Below are 24,319 nucleotides of genomic sequence, written 5' to 3' on the forward strand. Positions count from 1 at the left end.
ATTCTAATAGCCATCAAAAGAATAATTTTGTGACTTACCGCTACAATTAAAATTGTCCCAGTAAATGCACAAACCCCTACATTTACTGGTGCCTCGTGAGAAGGTGCCTACATTACCAAAGGTGTATTTACCAAATATTAACTCTAGGTTAATACTTATGCAATTAATTATTTTCTGTTATATTTATAATTTATATATTAATTAGGAGGATCTGTAAAATGTTTTTTTTTATTTTGACATTACTAGTGTTTTATGTCAATCAATGGCAAAAAATATCAATTCAATATATTATGATTCCATATTGTAACAAGATAGCCACTGTTATTCTTAGAATATTTACCCATTGTTATCCATTTAATTTGTGGGCAACCTATGGCAACATACAGTAGGTTGCCATTCTGCCTTGTTAAGTGGTTTACTGTTTAGATTAGAGCGGGACCTTTTGTGATTTTCAAAGTCTGTAAATGGCTGGACCCTGATATTCTCGGTATTGTAGCTACACATAAACTTATAGTGCACATAAACAATTGTATTGTTGTTTATTGCTTATAAATATTTGTCCGGTCTAAGGTAACAATCTGTATTTCCTGATTTGAGAGGTGATATCTTTATACTTTTAATTTTAATTTTGATTTATCAACAAAGGCAGGTTCGTTGTGGTATATCCTGCTTAGGACCTACAGGGAATGGAAACCTTTGCATTACCAAAAAAATCAAATTTGCAGAAAACTTTAAAATACAGATGTAGCCATCTTGAACATACATTAAAAGTGGAAAGCGCACTGAGGTATACTGTGATTCTGTTCAGCATGCTGAATTCAGCTCTTCACTGCTTAGAGAATATTGATATGTGGCACTTGTGTTGCATGAGATATTACTGAAATGGTAGCTTTATTTAATATTTTTTGTTTTTTAGTCAAATAATCTTATATCTTGAAAATATAATATGTTTTAAATTCCTAGCTAACATGTAACAATTCATTTAGAGTTCTGGTAGAAATGTGGTAGCAGTATCCTGTCTAAATGTGATCATTGTATTTAATTACATTGTTTTTCATTAGTATGCATACAGTATGATTGGGGAAGAAATGCAGTTTTATAAACATTTAATATTGTACTGATCTGTCTGACACACAGTTGTGATACTTAAAGGATTCACTTTATCACCTGGTGATTTTACAGAGTACATCAGTCCTGCTTCTTAGCATTTGAAAAAATAATTAAAGCTACGGCGCACTGCTGTCCATAATACTGAGATGCTTATAGTTGTATGGCAATGTCTCACACATTCTAGATGGCTGCATCTGAACAACTAACTGAAAAGACACAGAGTGATTCAAGATTCATCAGATTCAGATTCACATTTTAGCATGACAGCAAGTTATTAATAGACGTTCTCTAGGATAAAAGAATCAGCGTGGATTGGCTGCCACTATCAATTTTCTTCCAATAAGGTTTCAGCCCATATTTTAGCATGAAGTCATTCTTTTTAACTGGGGATTACATTTTTAATTGAAATCTTTAATTGAATATACTGTATTTGGTGTGTCTAGTTTGCAACTTTATCCAATGGTATAAAAGAACGCTTCTATTTAATTCCATGCACTTATTCACTGATTCACCTACTGTACTTATTTACTCATATTTTTCTATGATATACTATTATTGGAACAATAATATACTATTATTGCATTATCAGGACACATTGTGGAGGCAAATATAGAGGGAACATTCAAGTCTTGTACTGATTTTGTGATAGATTCACCCAGTGTACAGGAAAATGACAAGCACTGGTGGGCTGAATGGCCTGTTTTTGTCCTCAACTTTTTTGTAATGTTTCTTATGCTACTTGTCCATCTTTGTATTGGGCTTTTATTATTTGTATCCTTCTTGTTAAATTTTCTGCAAGGTTCTGAGTACTTTATCACAAAGTATATCATTGCCGACAGCTGATTCTAGCACACAGTCAGCTTCACCATCCTCATTATCATTCAGTTTTCAGTTATCTATTTCTATCTCTAGGCGAATGTCTGGAATCTGAGATACACATTCACCATCTGTCTAATAATTGAGAGTATATTTTCATGTTCTCTGATTGAATGTTAGCATCTATCTGATTTCCTACAGGCATATCTATAAATCTTTTTTTTTCTTCTGAACACACTCTTCAGAAGTATTGTACATGTATCTTATCTTTATCAACATTAATTAATGAAATACATAATTATCCTATATTCAATCCAGTCAAAGTATGCACGGCCTACAAAAACTAGGTTGCAAATTCTGTTTTTCTATACCATAACATAAAGCTTAGCATATGGGAAATCCCTGTGATATAACATGATTATTAAAACAGATTTTACATACATGAAAAGAAATTGCATATTGTAAATTAACAACTTTAATAATATCAAATTGAAGTCTATAATATTGTTTTCAGAAGAGCACTGCTGTTACTAAGTCAACTTAATCTAGTAAATGCTAGATATATACCATACATGAACAAGAAGGTTGATGAATTATTAACTTATCAATTAAAAATACTTTTGTTATAGCAACAAAGCAGACATTATAAAAAAAAGACCTTCCATTTCCAATATATTTAAAATTTATATTACTCATATAATTTTAATATAAATGTAAAATGATTTACCTTTCATTTAGAATGTTTTTACAATTTTAGAGCTGTTAGTATTAATATGTCTAGAACTTTTACCCTTTTGTCAGAAACAATAACCTGTCTTTTGAATCTCCAGAATACTACATTTTATTAAATAGTATTTATTGAGTTTCCCAAGCAACCATCCTCTATTCTGCAGATAAGATAGACTCTGAAAAGACTTTGATCTTAAGCTATTTGAGCCAACAACTAATTACTCATTTATGTGTGTCTACTCCATTCTGCTTATCTTTATTCAAGCAGTAATTTGCATTTTAGCTGTTAATAAGGTTAGTTGTTTCAGCTGAATAACAAATACTGTTTTTTCAAGATTTATAACACCAAATATTGATCAATTACCCATTTAATAAAAAAATAAAAAAATAAGAGACAGATCACTATATGCTGTATAAACATAATAAAAAGCACTGATGAGAATGTGCATGCATATTTTTCTTAAAGACTTCGAACAAAATGACCTCGTACAGTGGCAAGGATAAATGAGGTAAGATTAATCCGACAATGGTTCAGCGGCATTTTGAACAGCACTTAGAGGTGTAACATGCTATGTACTGTACTCAGATTGATCAAATAATTTCTATTTTTTGTGTTTATCTATGTATCTGTAAAATAATCAGCTTTGGCAGTTTGTTAAAAAAAATCTGAGAAACTAATGCATGGCCCTTGAAGAAAGTCACCTATAGGTAGGCAGGTGCAAACAGACTTTGAACCAGTTGATTAGCAGCTGTTGAGCAGTTTCAAGAGTAAAACTCTTGAATAGTGCTCAATTAATCTCTGTCTGACATGGCTCTCTAACACATGAGACATTTATGTAGTGTTATGGGAAGTTACTGGCACAGTTTATTAATTGTATCTGTAAATTGCATGATCTTTTATTAGCTATTAGGAATCAAACTACACAATGATAACCAGCATAATATACATTTATTGATACAGTATGTATTTAATCAACAAAAATGGTAATGCTTATTATGATCTGCCTAGATACTCAGGCAGGTAATTTATCTGTGGGTTATCAAGATAAAATGATATCAGGATTAGGAAGAATTACAAATACAGTATCAGCGTTATGCATTCATTGTAACATTAGTTATAATTCGAACTCATTAATCACTCAGATATTCAAAGATAATTAAATACTTTTACTTATATGAATTAAATAATATGAAAACACGTGCTTGGGATAACAAGTTAATTCTCAAGATCAAGAAGGTTAAATGCTTAAATATACTCATCCAACAACAAAGGATTCATAACTCCTGCAGAGGATACACTGATGGTGTTTGTCAAGGTGATATTTTCAATCCTATTCCTGCTGGCCCACTGCCAGTCCAGTGCTTTTGATGTTTCAGGAAATTAGGGAAAGAGAGAGTCCTGCTATAACCGTGTACTGACAGATAGTTCTCTGGGTAAGACCTCTTGGTTAGCATTGACCTGAACAAGATTTTAAAATTTGTGCACAAAGTGGACTCTGGTCCAAGTGAGTCACTAGTGGCGTGCTGGCATAATGGCTATTTCTGAATATTAGTATATTCAGCCATGTCAGTAAAAATTCAGCTTTATTGTTCCAGTCATCAAGAGGACTTATGATGGTGAGCTAGCAAGTCGCAAGGTCTTGCTGCAGGTAGAATCTTTGGCAACATTCTGTTTACATACAAGTTCTTTCTTAACTGAGTGTTTTGGGCAATATTTATGTCAAAAAGCTTAGATAATAGTGATGGGAGTAATGTGGTTATGATGTCAGATGGACACATTCTGGCTATGTGGAGTGGAGTGCTTTTTTGAATCAAGAAAGTTATGATTCGTGATAGTCATAGTGTCATTAAGTTGATCTCCAAGCCCTACATTAATTGTTTGGTCACCTTCTGAATAACCAGCTGTGACCTGTAAATTTAGGATAAATTTCCAGACAATCTGTAGCCAATGAGTGAACATCCATCATGGGGATCACTAGTCTTAGTTTGTGTCACTGTCTTAAAATGTACTGCTTATCAAAACGGCTCATTTCTAGGACACGGGAATCAATTGTCTGTTCTGTAACTATGTCCATAGAGTTAGGCCTCACTAAAAATCCAGAGTAAAACTTAATTTTGTTTTTTAAGCATTGCAGCTAAAACAAAATAGAACAAAACTTTGTTTGCAGATTTCAGATTTTGTTTTTATATATTAGGGCACACTTTACTTCTTAATACATCCTTCAGTAAACATCCTTCACTTGACATATGAGGAATGTTATGTCAGAAAAACGTAATCCCCATACAAGTAATACAAAGTATGAAATCTGAGGCAATGAAAATTGCCATTAAAAAAACAAAACAAATAGTAAAAACAGCAATAATATGACTGATTCAAGCACAATGATTTCAGATTCATAAGGAACTCAAGGCAAATTTAAGAATTAATCAAGTTCTTTTGCACACACAAAAACAGAATACAGTGTCTTGCAAAAGTATTGAACCCATTACAAGGATGTTGAATTAGAAATTATATATAATTTTTTTTTAAAATGAATATGTTTAGTTGGAATGCAAATGGTAACACTTGAAAACTTGTCTGGGTGAAAGAAGTTACACTCTTAATGTCTACTGAACCCACGTAAGAGATAAGCTGCCTTCAAACTAAATGCAATACAGCCTGCAGTTAAATCTCAATCTCTGCACCCCAGATGCCACAAAATAAATGGTGGTATGTAAAAAGTATGCGTTTTTTACTGTGATCAATTTTTGTCATATATAAACTTAATTTAGTCAGAAGGAGCACGTAAAACCTTTTAAAAAATAACCACAGTAGGAAACAGAATGAAAGACTTTGATGTTTAAAATGTTTACAAAGAAAGTGGAATACTGGTTTGTATTTTTCTTTAAACTACCAATACCAGCCAGATACACCCTATATAATATGTTTATATTCCTAAATGTATATTGTTTATGACCTTCAGACAAGTTATGCTCCTCTTCTTTTTATGCTCAGCTACCAAAATTTCTCTTTAGTTGTAAAATTCCATATTAATATTCTATATTAAGTGGATTTAAACATGCACAGTAAAGAGGTTAAATAAGGCGATCGTTTCACTAACAACCAATTGTAGGGAAAACCGGTTCAGGGACGCCAAATATGTAATCATAGTGGCTCTCTGAAGGCACCAGTTCTGTAGGGTTTGGGCATTTACTGAGACAATTATTAATTGTAGCAGTAAATCACAAAGTTGATTCTTTTGATGGCTTTAGAATCCAACCATGCGACATAACTCAAACAACGCGCACACACAGGTACTAATACACGAGGATACATTTATTAATACATAGAATATGCATGTAAACCTAACAGATCTTATCGAGAGGGATATCAGAATACAAAAGGTATATATTCAGTCAGTTACAAAGAGTTACATATATCAAGAGGACATACGTTCAGTATATCATTCATTAAGACCGTTTCATAAATGAACTTGGTTATAACTTCTACATTAGATACTCAAAACAAGTACATAACTCTTAGGAATTAAATTGATATCAACTGGTTGGGATAACAATTGAATTCTCAAGCTGTAATGCATTGAAGTTCAATACTCATCCAATCTTTGGGGATTCAGATCTCCTGCGGGCACAAAGGAACAGTTGCAGGCTGTTGCTGTCCAATCCGCGCTCTCTGGCTCGGTGCCAGCTGTGCTGTGCGGCTTGCGACGGTGCGCTGCTGATGTTCACTGTTGGCTTTAACTAGCAAAGTTTGTGCACAGGAGAAAAGATGATTGTGGGTCCCAGCAAGTCAGGAAGAGGACCGGTTCGTTCCTGATGAAGAGCTAGTTCTGAATAGTGATTCAGCTTTCCACAGTTCCGACCTGTTCACGAGGCCTTCTGCTGGTTACTCTCTGGCAACCTCCACTCTAGACTCTTAGAACAAAGGAAAGTTCTGGCACTCGGACACACTGGCCGTTCCGTGGTTGTCCGGGCTGAGTCTCAGGATGGTCAGGAGGCGCACTGCGAGAACGTCCTGCCCTTGGGAGCCCTCTGCTCCTGGGCCGTCCTGCCCTGGAATTCTCCTTTGAATTCCCTTTAGAACATTCCACAGAATCCTCTCCAGAATCTTACTGAATCTTGTTGAATCTGAATCTCCATCTGAATCTCTCAGGCTCTCTGTGTTGCCTGTTTTTACCTGGAGGAACTTCAGCTCATTGATTGGCTGAAAGTTCCATGGGCATCAGAGTCCCACGTGGGTTACTCGGCCCTACCAGTCCCTGATTGGTTGATCAAGGTGAGATATGAGTCACTTACTCCTGACACTAAGTAATGCAGTCCAGATGTCCAACTGGCACTCCCTAGACAGATAGGCGCCAATGGATGACCATTGATCATGATAGCCAGGCTTAGCTAAGTGCATCCCCCTTTGGGAGCTGTCTTTATCAAAAGAAATCATCTTGCATGAATAGTTTCTCTGTGGCTGCACCACAGAGATGAACAAAGAAATGGGGCCTCATTTGGGAAGGCTCAGAAACACTTAATTCTGGCTTATTATTAAGTCTCGCCGCTACACAATGCACCACGAGTGCCGCCTGTCGGTCATATTGGCCAACCAATCACGTACTGTGGTATTCCACTCTAATCTGCAGATAATTCTGTGCAGCATTTCGATTGGCTGCATCTGTAGGTGTAACATGTACATGAAAATGCAGAAATTAATGTTTGATAAGTCAGAGAATGTAATATTTCAGAATTTAAGCCATTATTTTACTTTTTGTAGGAAATCAATAAATTGTGGGTTAAAGGAGGGGATAAAATGCTTGTAATGCCTAGTAAAACTTTCAGCTGGTGGTAAGGTGTGAATTACAAGCAGTGCGTAAAGAGCATTAAGAAGCAGGACTGTGGTGTGTAAAGCCAATTCAGGAAGTTATATTTATTTATGAACAAGAAAAAAAACTACAAAATCACTGTAATGTGAAAGATTCCCTTTTCTTTTCTTAAAGGCAGCAAAGTTCAACTTTAAAAGCCAATATGATAACCAAGATACAGATGCAGCCATTCAAAGTGCGCGGTACAGACACGTACCGGAGGTAATTGGCTACGGCGTCGTGCATCGTGACGCGCGATGACGCAAAATACCGCGGTGCGTGATTGGTTGACCGACAGGGGCACCCGTTGGTCTGTCGTAGAAAGACTTACTGTAAACGTCTTTACTATGCCCGTTGTAGATATTGAATTTTACCACTGAATGGAAATCTTAGTAGCTGAGCATAAAAAGAATAGGAGCATACTGTAACGCGTGTGAAGGCCATAAACGATATTAATTTTGGAACATAAACATACAGTATATAGCTGGTCTTGGTACTTCACGCACCGCGGTACCCCGTGTCATCATACCTGCGGTATCTGTACCGCGGTGTCTGTACCGCGCACTTTGAATGGCTGCATCTGTATCATTCAACTAGAGCTTAAAATATCACAAGGAAAAATACACACCAGTATTCCATTTCTCCCTAAACATTGTAAGCTTCGAAGTCTTTAACTAACGTGATACCGGAGTCAACAAGCATACTTTTAGAATTTGATTAAAATGGAATATAATATGGAATCGCGTATCTCAAGAATTTAATAACGGTATGATTATATCCGTGTACTGCAGCAGGGCTGTGTAGGGCTGTTTCGCCTGCCTGTGCATGCGAGCTGTCTTGTAGCCTACTGGTCTAGGTGCATGACTACCAACTGGCAGGTTGTGTGTTCAAATCCAGCTGGTGCTGGACTTTTCATTTTTATTTATTTATTTTGTAATCGCGTAACATAAACATATTACCGTATGCAAACTGTACTGTATAAAGAAAAAAATACACACCAGTATTCCATTTCTCCCTAAACATTGTAAGCTTCGAAGTCTTTAACTAACGTGATACCGGAGTCTACAAGCATACTTTTAGAATTTGATTAAAAGGGAATATAATATGGAATCGCGTATCTCAAGAAATTAATAACGATATAATTATATTCATGTTGAAAAAGAACTGCAACGGACATAAAAACTCCCTTGCATTTAACAGAGCGTTCCATAATTTCTAACTACGAAAATGCCAGGTGAAAGGATTTGTAAACATATTTTGTTAAAGCAAGTCAGTCTTTTCCGCAACACATAAAAGACATTTTTCCAAGAAAGTTTAGCCTTTGTCACTAATGAAACCACTAAATAAAGACATAAATATAGAAATCTTAAGATTTGTTTTATTTAATGTTGGTAGCAGGATGAACTGTCAGAGTGTATATTTTGTTGCAGAGTTGCTGCAAGATGTTAACAGTGAAAAAGGTATTTAGAAATGAGTTATTTCAAGATGAAAGAGAAAACATACACGAAACATGGTTTCATTATGACCAGAATCGGTCTTGAGATATTTTTAACTTGATTTACAGTATTTGAGAGGTATGTCTTAACACCGATACTACAGTGCCTAAGTACTGCTCACGTATATGTTTCTAGGTTTATATTATGCATTTCATACGGTCAAATTACTTTTGAGCAACTAATAAGAAGCGCGAAACGGTATGGTTTTAGTTTCGTTTTGTGCTGGGACCCGTGGATTGATTAGAGATATCAAGTACATACAAGTCATTTTTTAAATGTTGTAGTTCGTCTTGAAAAAATGTTACGAGTACATCATCAACAATTACACAGGTTCTGTTTCCATATTGCAGATTTTGGTTAGGTATTATCAAATCCAGTGGCGCTGTTAGTTTACTGAGTCCCATGTCACATGGTCTGTGATTGAAACCTGTAAAAGCGGTTTAATTAGTCACAGCCAGCACTCTTCAGGTGTTAGGGTCTTCTGCTCAGAATGAAACGCTAAAATGTTTGTGTGTATTCTAATGGTAGTGGGGGCAGGGTGTGTGGGAACAGGTTTGGTTGAAATTGCATTGAAGATCTATGTTCTTCACACCTGAAACATTTTCTCTGAAAGCATTTTCTTCGCAGTTTAACCGATCTTGTTACAGCATGTTACAGTTTACTATTATTAACCATATTAATTTTAAGTGCTTAATGTAAAATCTTGTAAAAATATATTTTCATTGTTCAAATATACATTAAGTCTGACTATCATATAATAAGTTAAATACAAAACTAAAGAAAAAATAGGGTTAAATATAATTCAAAATATTTTGCTAACAATGTTAACTGTTTATGAATAATAAAATGTATTAACTAAGGAGTAGGATGGCACAGTTGTTAGTATGTTTTTTGTTTTGTTTCTTTTTCATAAATACAACAGTAGTACCTGATGTCTCAGTGGCTTTCAAAATTAAATTATGCATGCAAACCTGTGAACTAGAAAGATAACTAAGATATCCATCCATTATATTCCATAATATCCATGAAATATATGGCGCTGAAATATGTGTGACGCAGTGGTGGCCTGACACGGTGAGGTGCCCTGGCAGCTGTGTGATGCATTGGTGGTCGGGTATGTAGAGGTGCACTGGCAGCTGTGTGTTGTGACGCAGTGGTGGCCTGGCACGGTGAGGTGCGCTGGCAGCTGTGGCTTTCACACAGCTTTTTTTTTTTTTATGCCCGTTGAAGTAAAACAAAATGCCTGACAAAGTATGGCTTGGACAGATTCCAAGTGCTTGTACAAATGTGCTAAAGAAATTATACTTTGAGAATACAGCTTGTCCAAAGTCATCCATTATTAATACTATTAGTAATATCTTCAGTAAAGGCTTTGATGCATAAATATTTCTGATAAAGGTAGGTTGTGTACTTTTGTCCAACTGAGCAATCTTGCTTTCATAAAATATACCAACATTTTAATGACTGATGATTAACATGCTGTAATACACAGTTCAAAATTAAAGGCTCAAATGCTGTACATGAGAGGTTAAGCTCCCCCTGGCGGTTTTACAAGGCGACGCTGGATAGTTAGTCACGTGACACACGTGAACTGCGTGATACCGCGACACGCCCACCAGGGTATGCCGCGAAATACCTCACCCATTTTGAATGGCTGCATCTGTATTCAGACAAGGCAAGAATAAGGATTGTGAGATTAACTAAATGACATTAATATCAACGGGTGTTAAGGAATGTAGGAATGAATACCTGCAGTCTGAGACTATTTGGTACATGTGTACTGATAAAAGATATTCAGAAGTTGAGACAAACAAAGGAGACAATAACATTAAACAAAAAAAACAGGAAAAATAAATAAAAAAATAAATTAGAGATTTGAAATTATGGCCACATTGTCAAACTCGGGGAATGGTGAACAGGCTGAAAGAAAATGTTGTGCATTGGTCTCAAGCTCAGTTCTAAAATTAAATGTCAGTGGGTTTAATGATCTTAAAGTTATCACACATCTTTCAGAGTTTTTACATTTTTTCATCTTGTTCACTCTATATTTCCCAGTTGACAAATATATTTGGTTGTTGCTTTTTAGGCTTGGACAGTAAATTAAAGCATCTGTTTGGATTTGAACATTCCATAATTTCATCTTGGTTCTGAATGCGTTCAATGATTCAATCAGGGTTTGCTTAGCCATCATATTACATGGCAAATAAGATCATTAAGTAAAAAAAAAGAGTGTTTTCAACAGCTTGAACAGGTGTTGCTGTAGCCTGACCTGGATTAAATTGACAAATTTTGCAGAGGAGCATTAATCTCCTGTAAAGAATTTGTGAAAGCCTGCACATATGTCTACCACGTGTCTACCAAATCACTGTTACAGCAGACAGAATATCTTTATTCACCCTGCAATCAAAAAATATCCTGACAAATAACACAACTAGATGTGTCTCACACATTTGTTGATTTGTCAGTCTGTAGAAAGCACATGTCAAAATTTAGCATAAATTTGACATTTTCTGTCTTTTTTGTGTTATTGAGTTTTTAGAGCGTCATTAATAGCAGTTAACATTTCTGAATTGTTTTTGAAAACTTGAAACAATGTCTCAGAATCTGAAAGTCTAGCTTCTTAATGACCTTATCTCACCATAATTTGCAAAGACATGTTTAATTTGAAAAGATGCCCTTTAACTTCATACCATTTCTCTTAAAAAGTGATTGTAAAGATCAGGGCTGACCATGGTTCTCTTCTCTTTTTATCTTTTTTCAATTACATAAGATTTAAATTAATTTGAAAACATTTGGTGGTATGTAACAAAATGCATTGTTTTGCTATGTTAATACTCTACAGACAAAGTAAACACAAACACCATCTCACAAAAGATTATGTTTGTGTTCTTCTTATATAGATCAGATTGTTTTTAGAATGGAATATTTTATATTATTTGCCAGGGCCTCAGGCAACATAGGAGATTCTGGTGGCAACATATGGCCTGCAACACATTGAGTGGGAATCAATGGTCTAGTGTCTTATGTTTTTTGTTACAACATGAGGACTCAATTTAACAATCAAAAGACATTTCTTAGACATAAAAATGATTTTTGTGGTAATTTAAATTGATTATTCATAACACTTAATTTATTAAACCTACCTTTACAAAAGACTTTAGATACTGACTAGAAGTATTACAACTATTACAAGTATGCTATGACTAAAATAATTAGAACAGCTAAGGTGGAACAAAATTCAGAAGACACTAGGCACTACAGGAACTGAGTTTGAAAACCCCGCTGTAGTGAAACATGAAAGGGAAATAAAAGCAGATGGGTCTCTTGATTACACAGCTGGGAAACATTATTATAAAGCTTTAAATATATCAACCTTTGCAAGCCATGCATTTTATTTCAGCAATTTGTTAGGCAAAGTTGCATGATCAATAGAAGTATATGGAACAAAAAGTGAAAAAAAATTAAACTGTTAATATTAGGGATTACAAACAATAAGCAAATCTGAATGATAAAACTGCTGGGATTAAGTAGGCTTTCAAGGGGACCAATCATAATTAACTTCCTTACAAAATAATGAGTGAACCTATAGGACCTGCATCATAAAGACATATCAGGGGGTTTGTGTAATTCAAAATTGACTTGTTGTATACTGGTAGAACTACTGTAAATAGTGTGATTTAAAGTTAACTAAATCAATATCAGCACCTTCCAAAATTTTCTGATGGAAAGAAATAGGACCCTGGGGTGGACTGAATAGTAGCACAGTGTTTCAGCCCTGTTGTTTCCTTGACAATGAGGGGAAAACTGTTAATAAGGAAAACACCATATATGTGAAAAAATATGTAATAATGGAAAATGTATTAATGGAACAAAAACATCCGAATGAAATGGTAAATAAAAAAATACTAGGATTGAGTTCTAAATTCTATTTCTCTAAGATCTCATTATTAGCATTATTATGTTAAATACATATACAAATATAAATTACAGATCTGACTTTTTTGTGAACCAAATTGACTCCTGATTCTGCTGGAGCCAGATTTGGATGCTCACTAACGTGGAGACTGCAATACAGACACCCTTAGCAACTGGTAGTTGGAGCAACAGATGGAGTTCACATACACTACATACAGTATGTGGGAAAGGAAATTAGAACCATAACCATGCTTGTAGGAATCAAACTGGTGTTTAAAGACTAAATGCATACAGACGGGGCCTACTGATAAGCAGAGACCGTAGGAGCAGTAGACATAACTGTGAGAAAGCAGGAATCACACAGAACATTAATTTAGAATTATAGGCATGCAGCTCAAGCCAATGCAAGTATCAGCAGAAATGGCAATGATAGAGCAAATAATGAAACAAAATTAGAAGGAAGGAAGAAGGCTGGGTATGCCTGAAGGAGAAGTAAAAGCAAGCAAAAGATGGGGATTGAGAACACAGAAGATTATGCAAAAACAAATATCAAGAAAGCGAAGTAGCAGAGATGAGAGAAAAGGGAGTCTGTATGGTCTGTAAGGGCTTTCATGCTTTCATGATCTTACTGAAGATCTCCTCATCATGTGGGTTGAGGTTGCAAATGGATTAGATCATTTCCATGAATGTTAGAAGTTAAAGCAGATTGGCAGGATCCTAGAACTAGAAAAATAACTAGTAAAGATATCTCTTTTGCTGACAGTATGGGAGAGGAGACTGCAGTTATTCAGGGCCAAACCAATTATAGTTCAGTTCTCTATAAGAGATGGAGACAGACAGGAACAAGCAAAAGGAAAATATTGATCAAGCAGTAAGCAAGATGTGGACTCATCACCATAAGTAAACAGTAGTTTTTAGAAACCATTGTCTTGTGCCTATTACAACTGACCATTCACTGATAAAACATGTTGATATTTTTCAAAATAACATTTAATTTACAAATTATTGGTCATCAGCTGACAAAAAATTAATTATGTACTTCACATTAGTGATAGACAAAATTTATAAAAAGGTATTGAAATGGTATTTTTTAGTTATGAAACTTTGGAGAGTACCATATTCTACTTTGAAACACCTAGTAATTTTCACAAACTAGTAGGAACTGTTCCATTTTATATTGACGTTACTTACTCAAAGAGAATAACAATTCTGCTTCCAGAGGTGTGTGAAAACTATTATTGCTATATGCTGCTTGATTTATAAAATCAACTGTTTCCCACTAATGTTTATCCACAAAACTGCTAAAGTGAATTTTTATTTACTCTACTTTTAGCACAGGTCTTTCAAGACTTAAGATATAGATAATTAAACTTTCTGTGTTGCAAGCAATATCTTCAAAAGTATTCTCCTGACTCACTTAATTGACTCAGAGCGACAGGTTTGTTCACCATAAACAGAGCCTTCTCTAGTCCTACTTTTTCTGCTTGTTTAATTATTTAGTGTCTATGTACATTAAAAACCTCTCTGAAAGCCAAATGTTCTTGTGCATCTACAAATGAATGCCATAATCTTAACAAGATTATCATAATAAAGTGTCATCAGAGAAATTAAAATTATCTGCTTTAATTACAAGATTATAACCCTATTAACTCCATTGCACGAAAAGTGGGAATTAGGGAATAGAGAGAAAAATAAATCCATGGATGGCTATAAAGAAAGCTCCAAGCAAATTAAAGAGGGGGAAATAATAGACATCCCTTTATGGTCTGCAACATTTGTATTTGTTTCCTCACAAATAAGACACTTTCTGATTGATTACAGCTATTTAGAACAGCTTTTATTACATTATTGAAAACTGTTAATAATTAAAATAAAAATAATAACCCTGTAAGAAAAATAAATACAAATTAATAACTATATAAAAAAAGGTATTCACTAATTATACTGTGTGGGTAGAAAGGACATTGGTGTCACTGATGCATTATTTATGCAAAATGTTAAGAAATTGGCTGCATAATAAATGAAGTGTCATTGTATATGAGATTAAAGGATACAATTTATGAAGTAAAAAAGTGTTCTGAGTAACATAGAAGAAAGATTAATTAATATTTTATGATCAACCTCTTTGTTTTGTGCATAACATAGATGTGTAATATTCATAAGAATGCTTTTATACTTTGTCATGTCAAAATAAAAACACCTATTGGTCCTTTTGGAGTGTTTTTTGAAATATTGAAATTTAGAATAAACATGTCTAAGTTCACTCATTGTGGCCATTATTAAATCTAGACATAAACTTTTTTATAGTTTAATCTTCTGACTTCTGACATCTTGAAGTTTCTTTTATGTTTGATAGCTCTTGTTTGTTACTTTTAATCATATCTGGTTTGTTATTACTTTAACTTAGAGCACTGTGATTTGTGGCATAAAAGGTTGTTTACAAATTAAATATGTGCTGTACTGTATCATAGAAAACTAATTTAAGAATCAGAAGAAAACTTATTTAAGTTTAATACATAGTTGTATGAAGTTTAGAGTGTTATTTGGCTTCCAGGTTTGCACATTTTAAGACTGACTAAAGTCACATTCCTAAATGAACCTTTCACCATTTTATGACCCAAATTGCCAAAGGATGAGTTATAGAAGTTGTAACATAAGCAGTAATGTATTGTAGCTCATACATGTACATTTTTTTCTAACCTTTTCATTTTATCATTGGCAGAAATAGCTATTTTGTTTTATTTTATACCTCTTAAAATAAGAAATAATTTTGCATGTATAGCGACATTTTGTTTATTATAAAGATGGCTGAGAAGGTGTCCAGGTCTTTGCAATGGTTTCTATGTTTGATTATTTAAAATATATGATTTTTTTCCCAGATAAGTGCAAGTATCACCACATGCAGTGTTGTGATACCGAAGATCTTTCTTTCAGGGACTTAAAAAAAATCTATGTCTCTCATAACCCTCTTAAAATTAATTTAGGCAATTATAATTATTTTATATTTTAATATTAAATAATTCACTATTTAGATATATCTTTTTTGCAAACTGGAAACATATTAAAGTATAATCTTGGAGAATGTATTGTTTTCTGAATTTTAATTCACCGTTCATTGTGTAACTATGAAAAAAACATTCTAGCTTGTATAATGCAGAATGCCACCCTTCCCAGGCAGTTTACTTCAGTTTGTACAATGATGCAATACTTTTGGCTGAAAAATGTTAAAAAAGAAAAAATTGTCAGCAATGTTTATGAAATATTAACAAGTTTGCAAAAAATGCAACAGTGAACAAAATTTGTAAGAATCTCACAATTTATGAGGATGTCATAATGCACATGCATTGTACACACCTTATTCCCTCAATAACAACATATTAACCATTTCTATTATTTATCTACAAGATGCCATGATTGATGATTGCACAGAAAAAAAACAGGTACTTGGAAACTTTCGTTGTACATGTCTTACTGTTTACCCACATGTTTTGCCTGTAAGCCTATGCTAGGATGACTAGCTGTTTTAGTGATTGTAATCATCCTGCTGTATTGCAAGTTACAACAGTATAATATGTCTGTGACTTTCATCTTCAGAGCTTTTTATAACTAACCAGAGCTACAGCACACTTTAATTCAATCCATACTATTTAGTTGCAGAACAATCTTAGACATTTTACAGGAAATTCCTGTAGACCAAATCCATCTTCATTAACATTGGCTTGCATAGCCATGTTAAGGAGTACACTGAGGTACTGTATCTTTGGTCCATAAGACAGGCAGCTGCAATTTTCTCTAAGGAATCGTGGTGAGTTTACTGCTAACGCTCACCTGGAGAAGACGGGGAGCATTGTGAGAGTTATGTTCTTTGATTTCCTGAGTGCCTTTAACACCATCCATCCCCCATTACTGAGAGATAAGATAAGGGTGGCACAAGTGGACACTCCCCTGGTGTCCTGGATTATAGACTGTCTGACCTGCAGGCCACAGTATGTACGGCTACAGAGTTGTGTGTCCAAACAGGTTGTTAGCAGTACTGGGGCTCCACAGGGGACTGTCCTTGCTCCATTCCTGTTCACATTTTACACCTCTGACTTCAAGTACAACTCTGAGGCATGTCATCTGGATACGTTTTCGGATGACTCTGGAATTGTGGGGTGTATTAGTGAGGGGAGGGAGGAGGAATATAGGAGCTTGATTACCAACTTTGTGGAGTGGTGTCATCTTTACGATCTCCAGCTAAACACCAGCAAGACTAAAGAAATGGTCATGGACTTTCTTCGTTGAACCCTGTTTCCATCTAGGGTGAGGACATTGAGGTGGTGCAGTCCTACAAGTATTTAAGGGTACACTTCGATGATAAGCTAAAGTGCTCTGATAACACTGACGCCCTGTATAAGAAAGGTCAGAGCGGATTCTATTTTCTTAGGAGGCTCAGGTCTTTTGGTGTATGTGGAACACTGCTACACATTTGTTATGAATCAGTGGAGGCAGTGGCCATCATCTGCGCTGTTGTGTGCTGGGGCAGCACATCATGGCAAGAGATGTAAATAGGCTCAATACACTCATCAAGAAGGCTGGCTCTTTTTTGGGGCTGAGCCTTGACCCCCTGGAGGTTGTGGCTGAGAGGAGAATGCTGACCAAGCTCACAGCCATTATGAACAACGCCTCTCATCCGCTACATGGGACTGTTATGAGGCAGCTGTCATGGATGTCGGAAGGGATGAACCGTGGAATGGCAGGAGAGCGGAAAAAGACCCTATGCGAAGTGGCGGAACGGGGAGTTAGCCCGGGCTCAGCAGTGCAAAGAGTTCTGGAGTGCCGTATAGAAACCTATGCCCTCAGGCCATGGACGGAGCGGTGATCTGGTGCTAGGCAGGTCTCAGGACATCCGAACGTCAATGCTGACTGCAGCAGAATAAGTGACCCGGAAATATATAGCCCCAGAGAAAGAGACACTGGAAGGAGAGCAAAGCACAGGAAACTAGGAACAGGACGGAGAAGGAGCACCCTCTGGCTGCAGAGGGCGTGACAGCAGCAGAGCACTTTTAGCAACAGACTGCTCCAGCTATGGTGTTCAAGGGAATGTTTCTGCAGGTCCTTCCTCTCTGCAGCTGTCAAGGTGTATAACACTGCCCTAGGCTAGGACTGTTAGCCCTTCATCTGCTTGTCTATGGACACCATGTTGCACTATTGTACTTCTTTGACACTCACAATTTGCACAGATGGTATTGTTTTTACAGTTACTATGAGCATATTTTGCACACACCTAACTATGTATTTATTTTATATTTATTTTGTATTACTGTACGTATTTTAATTTTTTGTCTATTCTGATGTCTGTTTTTGCTTGTCTTGGGCTGGGCTGCTGTAACACCTCAATTTCCCTTTGGGATCAGTAAAGTCTTAACTATCTAATGGTTAGCTCCTTGCCTTTCAATGACACAGTGATTTGCACCACTGTGTTGTTAAATGAGTTTGTCAGAGCAGGGTATATGGTCCAAAATAATACTAATTTTTAATCAGATTTTGTTGAACAGTGTACTCCCACACTCAAACATTATGCTAAACATCTTGCAACAAATCCTTTTTTGGCAATGCTTGAATTCACAAATTCAGGATTATGCATGTGCATTCCTTTATGCTCAGGAATGCACGTAGTTGACCTTCAAGATCACCTTATATAAACCCAAATGAACATTTGTACAATAACGTGTTGTATTGCCAGGAACATCCTCAGCCACAAACCACCATAGAGCTGTTGCAGTTGCTGCAGCTTCATTGGATAGCTCTCCCACATGCCCATTTGTGAGACAAATGTTGGGTCAGTGTTTTCAGGCATCAGTGCTGGCTGCATGTTTTCATGACATCTGTTACATCTCAGCAGATCCATATCTGTGTGGACTGTGCTTGTTTCCTCTGTTTATTGCATTGATAAACTGAACCAGGCAAACCTCCTTGTAGTCATAAAAGGATTTAACTGGAACAGGATCCAGACATTAGAACAGAGAGACATGAAGTAAAGCTAAAAGCAGCTTCGTGATGAGCATACTGAAAAGGACAAATTCACTGAATATATTACCATGGGAAGTTCTTTAGTCCATGATTTCTGTTTATTTATTTATTTTGATTTTAATTTGATTTAATGTCTTGTACTTAATAATTTAATACTTGTACTTACTGTATATCTCATTCTCTTCATAAAAAAGCTTTTTGTGGACTGATAAAAGTTGCTTACAGTATGAATTAAAACTCAAATCAAATAAATATAATGTAACAGTATTTATTGTAAAACGTTTTAATTCTTTTTTTTGTGATGCTTCTTAATAATAAAACAAGCTGACAATCTTTTTTGCTTGCTTTAAGAAATATTGTAAAATATGTTAAGGGAAACATAGTTTTGTGGTTATTAGTGTTGCCTGACTTCAATACAGGGTTTGCATATTCTGCCCTGTGGTTTGTTGTCATGTGGTAAGGTTTACTTGTTGTTTGGGATCTACTGTAATTCATAGCATAACTAAATTCAGCAGCACTCAGATATTTAGGGCTGAAGTGTATAATCTTGTTCTTAGGCAGTTCAGAAGACTGCTTAATTGTGTAATGTTGCCATAGCCAAAATGTAAATGTAGTGGCTCTCTGAAGGCACCAGTTCTGTAGGCTTTGGGCATTTACTGTGACAATTATTAATTGTTACAGTAAATCACAAAATTGATTCTTTTGATGGCTTTAGAATCCAACCATGCGACATAACTCAAACAACGCACACACACAGGTACTAATACACGAGGATACATTTATTAATACATAAAATATGCATATAAACCTAACAGATCTTATCGAGAGGGTTATCAGAATACAAAAGGTTTATATTCAATCAGTTACAAAGTGTTACACATATCAAGAGGACATACGTTCAGTATATCATTCATTAAGACCGTTTCGTAAATGCACTTGGTTATAACTTCTACATTAGATACTCAAAACAAGTACATAACTCTTAGGAATTAAATTGATATCAACTGGTTGGGATAACAATTGAATTCTCGAGCTGTAATGCATTGAAGTTGAATACTCATCCAATCTTTGGGGATTCAGATCTCCTGTGGGGACAAAGAAACAGTTGCAGGCTGTTGCTGTCCAATCCGCGCTCTCTGGCTCAGTGCCAGGCTGTGCTGTGCGGCTTGCGACGGTGCGCTGCTGATGCTCACTGACCGGCTAGTTAGTGTTGGCTTTAACTAGCAAAGTTTGCACACAGGAGAGAAGATGACTGTGGATCCCAGCAAGTCAGGAAGAGGACCGGTTCATTCCTGATGAAGAGCTAGTTCTGAATAGTGATTCAGCTGTCCACAGTTCTGACCTGTTCACAAGGCCTGCTGCTGGTGCTAGCCTCGGGTGGATCCTCTGGTTACTCTCTGGCAACCTCCGCTCTAGACTCTTAGAACAAAGGAAAGTTCTAGCACTTGGACACACTGGCCGTTCCGTGGTTGTCCGGGCTGAGTCTCAGGATGGTCAGGAGGCGCGCTGCGAGAACGTCCTGCCCTTGGGAGCCTTCTGCTCCTGGGCCGTCCTGCCCTGGAATTCTCCTTTGAATTCCCTTTAGAAAAGTCCACAGATTTCTCCTGAATCTTACTGAATCTTACAGGCTCTCTGTGTTGCCTGTTTTTACCTGGAGGAACTTCAGCTCGTTGATTGGCTGAAAGTTCCATGGGCATCAGAGTCCCACGTGGGTTACTCGGCCCTACCAGTCCCTGATTGGTTGATCAAGGTGAGATATGAGTCACTTACTCCTGACACTTAGGAATCCAGTCCAGATGTCCATCTGGCACTCCCTACACAGATAGGCGCCAATGGATGACCATTGATCATGATAGCCAGGCTTAGCTAAGTGCATCCCCCTTTGGGAGCTGTCCTAGGAAACCTTAAATCAGCCTGCATGAATAGTTTCTCTGTGGCTGCACCACAGAGATGAACAGAGAGATGAGGCCTAATTTGGGAAAGCTCAGAAACACTTAATTCTGCCTTATTAATAAACCTTGCCGCTAGAATTTGTAAAATAAAAAAATGCCCCAGCCAAATTTTAGCTTGGTATATAATGGATTTAATTAAGCATAACCAAAAAAAAAGGAATTGTGAAGTGAGCTGAACTATTATCGAATGCTTCAACAGTAAAACAGGGGCAGTAGAAATACTACTTTTCTAATTGAAAAACTGATAACATTGGATTCTAACTAGTATGTGCAATGCTTACCTTAAAACAAAAAAACGTACAACCTGCAATCAGTAACTTTACTGTATCTGTATAAGGGATAAACAGAGTATGTTATTAAAATACATATTGTTAGAGTTTTAAAGTTTAATTTTTACTGGTCCATTTGTAGTTCTTGCACATATAGAGCGTTTATTGTTATGGTGCGGCATGCTGATGGAGAAAGCCATGTCTTGCTTACAGGCTAAAGAATCCAAAAGTTTGATCCCAGTAAAGACCCGGAGAGCGACAAGAGGTGATAAAGATAGTCTAAGCACAACAGAGAGTGAAGGCAGGTGGAAATTGCCAAAAAGGACAGGTGTTAACAGATAGGCTACTCTGAGGCTGAAGCTGAGCACAGAGTTGCCCAGGGATAAGTGGCTGTACCACCATGCAGAGTTGTAAGACTGAAGGATTTGTTTGTTTGTTTGTTCTGTGCCAGTGGTCTGGTGCTTGGCTGGACAGACAGGGTGCAGACACGGATTTCCCTTTGGACTCCCTTTTGGACTGTTCGCTCTGGACCACGCCCCCCGTTCATCTACAACCCCTGTTCCTCGTCTCTTCCCTGTGTGTGTTCACTCCCTTCCGGATTGTGTCATCTGCATAGGGTCCTGAAATACGCTTCATAACACCCAGTTTCCATGGAGATTAATGGTTGAGAGACTGGCTCAACCAAGCATAACACTTAATCACATAAAAACAAACTTTGTTGTAAGAAGTTCCATGATCAGTAGTTCAGGTGGGTAGCTGCGTCAGCATGTGTAGGCTGCAAAGAACAAGAAAGAAAGCATAACGTGACACCCGAGGAAGACTCCACAGCTGAAATGTTGTGTTTTCTTCCTTCTCTTTTCAGCATGGAATAAACCTATTACTTGTTCCCATGATCACTAATGTCATTAGCCCTTTGTTTGCCCCTTTCCTGTTTTCATTTTCTGCGTTGAGAGCCTCTGCTGAGGCAGCAGTCCCTGACGAACTGTACTATGCAGACTGGCCAGTGCAATTGAGGGTAGAGACACAGTTCAACAATAATTTGGAGGTGGTCAGGTGATCTAACAAAAAACAAGTCCTAGTGGTAGACAAGGTCACAGATGAATGCACAGACCAATTACCTGGCTGCAGCTTCTATTGGTTCTGCATCTTCAGTGGCTTGCAAGAATTGATCAAGCTGACAGTAAATGTAATGTACAACATGTAGTAGAAGGGCTGAGCTGAGGGGGACAGTGAATTTCGCAGACATACGAGTCATATTCTAGGTATAGATTACAGTTACAGTTCCCAAACACCTGCAAAAATAGTTTGAAAGCAAGCAACACTTGGACTGGGCCACAAATGGTGTATCCAAAAAAAAGTCCTCCCTCTGGGAATACTTTCCAATGGCAACAGAAGGCCTTTGATTACAAGCTGTACAGCTGCCCTATGTCAGGCCAGAAATAAAACTATAGGCTTTGGATTCTATTTTTATTGACTGACTCAGGAATTAAGTCAGCTATGTTTAGCTACATGTCAGGATTAGGAAATCTAACATATATGAAGTCCCAAAGACAATAAAAAAATGTTATTAAACTTTAAACTTTAAAAGACATTAAACATTTGTGTATACATTTGTAGATTGTCAATTATGTTAAATCTTGTTTTTTATTGTTTCTACGTTTGTTCCTGTTTCCACTTTGTGTGTTTGTGTGTGTCTGAGATAGCCTGAATGCAAGGCACCACTATGGTTAGCTGTATGTCAGGTTCAGGAGCTACAACAGATATGGAGCCCCAAAGGCATTAAATAATTTCCATTTGTACCTTTGTAGATGGTCCATTATTTCTATATTATGTCTATGTTTTTTCCTATTTCCACTTTGTGTGTTTTTGTATGTCTGAGATAGTGTGAATGCAAGACACCACTGTAGTGCTGTCACTGCACAAGCCCTGGAGTTGTCCTTCCCTCAGTGCAGGAGAGAGTCTGTTTGATGGACCCCCAGTGGACTGATGGACCTTTTGCAAATGGAATTGTCTTCCTTAACCAGGAATATAATAACATACAGTATACTGTAGGAAAAGTTGAAAATTACATTTTGCCAATCTTGCTTATTTGAATATAAAAACTGTGTCTAAAATGAACCCAGAGTTTGGGCATCAGCCACCTATCTGTGGTGTCTCTTACAGATGGCACAATACAAAAGTATTTATTATTCTCCATTCCATATCAATTCCCTTTTACTTTCCAATTTGAAGCTCTGTATCCCTTATGTTTTTTATAGTGTACTCAAACTGTAAAGTTTACAGGTACACTTCATGTAAGTTAATGAGGTATATAATGCAATAGAAAACAGATTCACCTTATTTTATTAATATTTACTAAATGTAAAAGTAAATGCCACTTTAGTCTAACATGCTAAGGAAATGTTTACTTTTCCCATATTCCTATAGCATTGGATGAAATAAGTGCTCTACTATTTGCAAAGCACTTGGGATCTATCTTGACAAAATAAATAACACTAATGGATAGAATAATTCTTAGAATATATATTTAAAAAGTATGATAAGAAAGATCAGTAAAGCTGAGAGAGACAAATAAATAGAAATATAGTCTGTGTCAGGTAAAATCTACAGTATATAAGACTTTTATCAATATTATAACAACAAGAGAAAAATAAGTAAAGAATCACTTAAGTAAAGGACTAGTAGATGAGTAGAAAACAGCAAATATTCTAACAGATTTTCTGGTATTAACAATTGAAGTAATCTACATACTAAAGGGTAAAAGGAGATGAAAATGGTTTTAAATGATCACAGCACAACACAAGAGAAAATGTTACACAGATTAAAAGTCTAGACCAGACCATGGTATTTTTTTTTCTTTAAATAGTAAAAAAAGAAGGAAGTCATATAGCATAGTGCACTAACTATGGTTCTTCAGTTAACTCTGGAAAAGCAAATGCTCCTAAAATATAGATTCAGAAAAAAGGGTATGAAACTGATACAGACAATTATTGACCAATAAATAATACCTCGAGTAAGAAGACAAAATTTTCAAGAGCAACATAATGAAAACCATGATATAAAAGATTTATTTGCAAGAGACCCATTGTGGCTAAACAAAATTTTAACAAATAATTACTGCAAAGGCTACATTTTGTCACTTGATATGATATTTTAATGAAATAGGGTCT

The sequence above is a fragment of the Lepisosteus oculatus genome, chromosome 15, assembly GCF_040954835.1.
Source record: "Lepisosteus oculatus isolate fLepOcu1 chromosome 15, fLepOcu1.hap2, whole genome shotgun sequence".
NCBI classification, from domain to species: domain Eukaryota; kingdom Metazoa; phylum Chordata; class Actinopteri; order Semionotiformes; family Lepisosteidae; genus Lepisosteus; species Lepisosteus oculatus.